Source organism: Octopus bimaculoides, chromosome 2 (genome assembly GCF_001194135.2).
Source record: "Octopus bimaculoides isolate UCB-OBI-ISO-001 chromosome 2, ASM119413v2, whole genome shotgun sequence".
Classification (NCBI taxonomy): Eukaryota; Metazoa; Mollusca; class Cephalopoda; order Octopoda; family Octopodidae; genus Octopus; species Octopus bimaculoides.
Genome location: NC_068982.1, coordinates 6,526,584 through 6,533,702, shown reverse-complemented (window position 1 = coordinate 6,533,702; position 7,119 = coordinate 6,526,584). Strand labels below are relative to the sequence as shown.

The 7,119-nt window shown below is 35.7% G+C and overlaps 1 pseudogene; it reads left to right on the top strand.

The window, feature by feature from the left end:
- Positions 1-1,823: 1,823 nt before the first annotated feature.
- On the top strand, positions 1,824-1,942 carry LOC128247199 (5S ribosomal RNA; annotated as a pseudogene).
- Positions 1,943-7,119: the final 5,177 nt, after the last annotated feature.

Sequence of the window (7,119 nt, the reverse complement as noted above, 5' to 3'; positions counted from 1 at the left end):
GAAGTGCTATTTATGTATATGTTGACAGATATCACCAGCATTATTGACAATTTGTTCTGGAAATCAGAAAGAAATCTTGTAAGTTTGGAAAGATCAAAATTTCATAAAAGATAGGAATAAGGAATATAAATTGGTGTAGATTAGAGAAACTGACAAATGCTTCAGTACAAAAGAGATAATTATTTGGAATAAAGTTTAGTTTTGATAAATATTTACTATAACAGGAGATATATATAACGGAGTATATTTTGAGTATTAGGGAATTTGGTCATGTTGTAGAACTACGAAATAATCTAATATGAAGAAAAGACATTTTGCTCAAAAATCTACAGATCTTGATTATACTTAAAACAAACAGTGAGATTCTGTTTTTATTGAAGAAGAAGAAGAAGAAGAAGAAGAAGAAGAAGAAGAAGAAGAAGAAGAAGAAGAAGAAGAAGAAGAAGAAGAAGAAGAAGAAGGAGGGATGAGGTGTTAATTAGCCCCAGGCCAACTCTGCATGGGTAGAACAATGTCCAAAGGCTTTCTGGCCATGACCACCTATCTTTTACCAGACAGTGTCATCGTCTAATGTGTTCTTTCTATTATAAGATTGTGGAGTGTAATTTGAGGAAGATTTTGCTATTTTCTGAGAGATTGGATGGTCAAGTTGTGTAAAGAAGTGAGAAGTTGATTGATTTCTGTAGATCAATATATCACTTGTCTATGACGAAATTCTTGTATTGGCTTTAAATCAATCAGATTTATGAAAGGGATTGACAATGAGAAATTGGTGCCTTAGTTAAATATGGAACATCACCATGTGATACACGGTGATTGATTTTGATGTACTTTGCAGTTTGGGTCACCAATGATTGTTATCATTTACAAACTGAGGATAATAATAGATTTTTTTTTTTTTTTTTTTACAGACATGACCAATGTTCAATTATCCAGTTGCAAGACTTATAATTAAATATAACTACGTAGTTCCATGAATAGACCGTCAGAGATGAGATAAAATTTCATGACCTATAAAGTAGGAACAGTGATACATTACCAGCTCATCAAAGGCAACAGCTATCATTAACTATACAAGTTTTACAGCCTTGTAATTTTACCTCTCTACAATATGGGAACTGTATGCAGACAATCTTTCCATTTCATAAGCCAATTGTATACATTATGTTATTCCAATGCATTTATAACCAAGGTTCTTTTAATGCAATTGTCACCAAGTTAATCTCATAAAAGTTACTAAATTGAGTAACTTTGTGGCAAATATTAGTGTTGCTTAGTTATCGATCTATTGTTGCAGAGAAGAAAAAGTTTATTCAATCCAAACAGTATTTATTCAGTAAATTTTATCAACTTTTGCTTTGTCAATTAGTAAATTAGCAATGAAATTCAACAAATTATCACCCTATTTTATCCTGTTACTCAATCACTAAACTGCATATCAAGAAACGATGCCAATTAATGTATGATGTTACAAAGTATGGTTCTTAAGAATAAGACAATATGTAACGGATGAAATTATTCTCAAAGAAGAGTATAAAGGCAATTTTCAGGATGGTTTACTTACAATAATCTGGTTGATCATCAGTAAAAGTCAGGAAAAATTGAAGTGAAATAAAATAAAAAATAATATAAGTTTTCTCTTTTCCATTCCTGTCAATCTAAAATAAAAATGATTCTAGCAATTTACAGGAAGATTGTAAGTGATTTAAATAATCTGCACACATATAAATATGTATGCATATGTATATATATATATATATATATATATAGGTGATACATATATATATATATATATATATATATATATATATATATATATATATTCTTACGGCCATATCACGTTGAGAGCACCAGTTCTTGTCCGATCACCGAAGTTAAGCAATGTCGAGCCTACTGAATACTTAGATGGGTGACCGCTTGGAAAACCTGGGTGCTGTAAGTGTTTTGGTAGATGGAAACTGAAAGAAGCCTGTCATATATATGTATATGTATATATATACGTGTGTGGGTTTGTGTGTCTGTGTTTGTCTCCCCAACATTGCTTGACAACAGATGCTGGTGTGTTTACGTCCCCGTAACTTAGCAGTTTGGCAAAAGAGACCAATAGAATAAGTACTAGGCTTACAAAGGATAAGTCCTCGGGTTGATTTGTTCGACTAAAGGCGGTGCTCCAGCATGGCCACAGTCAAATGACTGAAACAAGTAAAAAGGTAAAGAGTAATATATGTGTGTGTATAAATTCTTTTATTCTTTCATTTGTTTCAGTCATTTGATTGTGGCCATGCTGGAGCACCGCCTTTAGTCGAGCAAATCGACTCCAGGACTTATTCTTTGTTAGCCTAATACTTATTCTATCGGTCTCTTTTGTCAAACTGCTAAGTTATGAGGGACGTAAACACACCAGCATCAGTTGTCAAGCGATGTTGGGGACACACACAAACACACACATACATATAGATATATACGATGGGCTTCTTTCAGTTTCCATCTACCAAATCCACTCACAAGGCTTTGTTTGGCTTGAGGACATAGTAGAAGACACTTGCCCAAGGTGCCATGTAGTGAGACTGAAATCGGAACCGTGTGGTTGGTAAGCAAGCTACTTACCACACACACATATATATAAATGAATTTAATTTACAAATTCTAGACAAAAGGCAAAGGTTACATACACATACATACATATCTATTTGTGTGTGTGTGTGTGTGTGTGCGTGTGTGCGTGTGTGCGTGTGTGTGTGTGTGTGTGTGTGTGTGTGTGTGTGTGTGCGTGCGCGCGCGTGTATGTGATGTGAAATTTGTTTGCAAAGGGACATGATTGTATAATGTATTTTCTCTGGAACTTTACTTATCCATGCCATTCAGTTCCACTAGATGCAGCTGTGTGGCAAGAAGTTTACTTCCCAACCACATGGTTCTGGGTTCAGTTCCAATGCATGGTACCTTGGCCAAGTGTCCTCTACAATATTCTTGAGCTGACTAAACCCTTGTGAGTGGATTTAGCAGATGGAAACTGAAAGAAGCTTGTCATGTGTGTATGCTAGTATCCGCATGTGTCCCTCCACTTGTTGATAACCAGTATTTGTGTGTTTATGTCCCCATAACTTAGCAGTTCAGTAAAAAGAATGATAAAATAAGTACAAGGCTTAACAGAAAATATAAGTACTGGGTCGGTTCTTTCAACTAAAATTCTTTAATGTTGTGCTCCAGAATGGCTGTAGTTTAATGACGGAAACAAGGAAAAAACAAACAAATCAAAGACATTTTTTTAAAATAATCTTATTTTGCTCTATGTAATCTTAATGAATATTTGTTACACAATATTTCATATTCCAGTTCCTTCCAATTTCATATTGCTTCTGTCATTGACAAATGAAGTAATCTTAATTATTCAAAGTATATTTCATGCAAAATGTTTGGTACCCAATATCAAAACTGTTATTTGTGAAACAATCTGATAATTGTTGATGATACTTTTATTAACCTTTTGACTCTGATTTCTTCACAAGTGAGATGGTTCCTTCCTGAAATGTCATTTACCAAATAAAAACAAACCTATTTCCTAAATGTAATAAAATTTATGTATTCTGAAAATTGCCTTTGTAAATTTTCTTTAGAAACAACCTTGTCAGACAATCCTTTTCTTTGCTATCCACTGATGCATTTATTTTTCGCAATGAAGCAAAACCAAAAAAAAAATTCTCAACATTAGTAAAATTACATTAAGAAAATAAGAAAACTCATTACTGCTTAGCAGAGTGAGTTAATGTGTTTTATTCTAGCACAAATGATGAGAAATATTTTTCTTTTGACCTAACAGTTGAGGGAACCCGTGGAAGAGGTAGGCCCAGGAAGACCTGGGCTGAGGTGGTGAGGCAAGACCTTCGTACATTGGGCCTCACCGAGGCGATGACTACGGACCGAGACCTTTGGAAATGGGCTGTGCGTGAGAAGACCCGGCAAGCCAAGTAAGATCGTTGCCAGTGCCCCTGGACTGGTTCTTGTGCGGGTGGCACATGAGATGCACCATTTTGAGCGTGGCCGTTGCCAGTACCGCCTGACTGGCTCCTGTAGGATTTTCGAGCGAGATCGTTGCCAGTGCCCCTGGACTGGCTTGTGCGGGTGGCACATAAAAGACACCATTTCGAGCGTGGCCGTTTTCGTGCAGGTGACACGTAAAAGCACCCACTACACTCTCTGAGTGGTTGGCGTTAGGAAGGGCATCCAGCTGTAGAAACTCTGCCAAATCAGACTGGAGCCTGGTGTTGCCATCCGGTTTCACCAGTCCTCAGTCAAATCGTCCAACCCATGCTAGCATGGAAAGCGGACGTTAAACGATGATGATGATGATGATGATGAAAAACATTAGGATATGACAGCAATTCCTGGAAAACTCTATGAGCATTCAGTACAAAATCCCTGGATATTCTGAGAGCCAGTTGTATTAAAGCAACAATACTGAATATAAAGTAAAATACATTTTGTCATTATTACACAAAAAATAACAAAATTTCTATCTGATTTCCAGAACAAATTGACAAACGATGCCAGCGATATCTATCAACACATACATAAATAGCACTTGTCTCTTTGTCTGTCTGTCTGTCTATCTGTCTCTATCTATCTGTCTGTCTATCTCTCTCTCTCCTGTGTGTGTGCATACATTCAAGTGTATGCAATTTTTTTTGTTCAGGAGTGGACTGTAATGACTTTGTAATTTATGCTGAATTAAAACATTATTAAAAGAAGAAAAAAGAAAAAAATACCCATCGCACTTTGTCACTGCTTTAAAATAAGTTTCGGTAAAGAAAGATGGAAATAAAACAACTGACGATTCAAATACAGAAGTCACAGTATTATTAAGATAATGGAAGCTGGAATGTCTTAAATGGTTCGAAAATCATTTTATATGGAAAATAACAGAATTTTATGAATCAATTCTAGAAACAGGAAATATCTAAATTTGATTTTTTTCTTTTTTTACAGATTACATATCCATTAGCATAGAACTACACAAAGAAAGGTTTAAAACATATATACTGTTACTTGCAATAATTTAGATGTTTCGGTTCAAAAGTATAACATAGCAGATATTCTCAGGGATTGTTGTTTTATTCAAAATGTATGAAATATATAAACAGCAAATGGGAACATAAACTGGGTTTCTCTTGAGTAATTTGCAATGAAACCGATAATTAACCTGAATAAATTAGAAGATATAAATAAAAGAAGTGTGTGTGCACATGTCTTTATCTATCTATCTATCTATCTATCTATACACACACATATAAGTATGTGTGTATACATATATCATCATCCTCATCATCATCATCATCATCATCGTCATCATCGTTTAACATCCATTTTCCATGCTGGCATGGGTTGGACAGTTTAACTGGGGTCTGTGAAGCCGGGAGGCTGCACCAGGCTCCAATCTGATCTGGCAATGTTTCTACAGCTGGATGCCCTTCCTAACGCCAACCACTCTGAGTGTGTAGTGGGTGCTTTTTACGTGCTACCAGCACAGGGGCCTGAGGGGGCTGGAAATGACGACGATCGGTTGGTGCTTTTTATGTGCCACTGGCATGGAAGCCAGTCAAGGCGGCGCTGGCATCAGCCCCATTCGGATGGTGCTTTTTATGTGCCACCAGCACAGGGATCACAACTACAATTTCTATAGGCCTCAATAGGTCTCCTCAAGCACGGCATGTCACCCTACAATCCAAGGTACTTTTGAGTGGGATGGTTATGCGACTTTGGTGTAGGTTACAGCTTTGAACTCACTTTATTTGCCGGGTCTTCGCAGTCACAGCATATCTCCAGAGGTCTTGGTCTTTTGTCATTGCCTCTGTGAAGCCCAACGTTTGAAGGTCATGCTTCAGCACCTCATCCCACACAAACGTCTGTCTCGAACGCCACATCCAATGCTTCTTATGTTCAACATTTCTCTCAGGGCACTTACACTCTATCATGTGTGCACACTGAGATTACACATCCAGTGGATCATTCTAGCTTCATTTCTTTCGAGTCTACGCATGTCTTCAGCAGTTACGGCCCATGTTTCACTGTCGTGAAGCATGGCAGTTCGCTCACATGAAGCGTACAATTTACCTTTCACTCTGAGCGAGAGGCCCTTTGTCACCAGTATATATATATATATATGTGTGTGTGTATATGGAACTAAATGTAAGGACAAGCTACTTGGGCAAGTTGATATACAAAAAATATTGAACCCATGTTGATCCAAAATAATGCTTATGACTTGATTGTATCATCAGATACCACCAGCCTCCATCTTCAGGCAAGAATTTTATATTTGCGGTGTTGAGAGAATATATATATATATATATATATATATATATATGTACATATGTAGTTGAAAAATATCGTTATATACCATAAACGATTATAGACAAATGGAGGAGAAAAATATGTTGCCTCAAAATTAGATTTAATGCAAAATAGGATTCAATACATACACGTGATTCAACGGACAATCATTATAATTTTTTCTTACATATTTGTATTGTCCTTTGAAACATGCGTATGTATTGAATCCTATTTTGTATTAAATCTAATTTTGATTCAACATCTTTTTTACTCCTCCATCTTTCTATAATTGTTTATGGTATATTTATACCTATAACGATATTTTTCAACTACTGTTTTCATATTCTTATTACTTGCTCTGGCTGTTCTTTATGAATATGATGAATATTTATTAGAAATCATTCTTTCTCTCTTATTGGATCTCTCAAAAAGTTTGAATTGTTCTCTTTTGAACTTATTTTTTCCTACATATGTACGTATATACCACACACACACACACACATACACTCATATATATGTATGTATGTATATATATATATATATATATATATATATATATATATATATACACACACACGTATACACATATATAGATATCCCCCCACACAAACACACATATATGAAACTGGCATTCTTTTCATTACCATGATGATTGTTTCATTTGATCTGATCAGCAGAACAGCCTGCTCATGAAATTAAAAAGAATACCCTAAATGCAGTTCTGAGGCAAATTCAGTGTGACACAGAATCTGACAAGGCTGACCCTTTTTAATTACAGGTACAATTCAT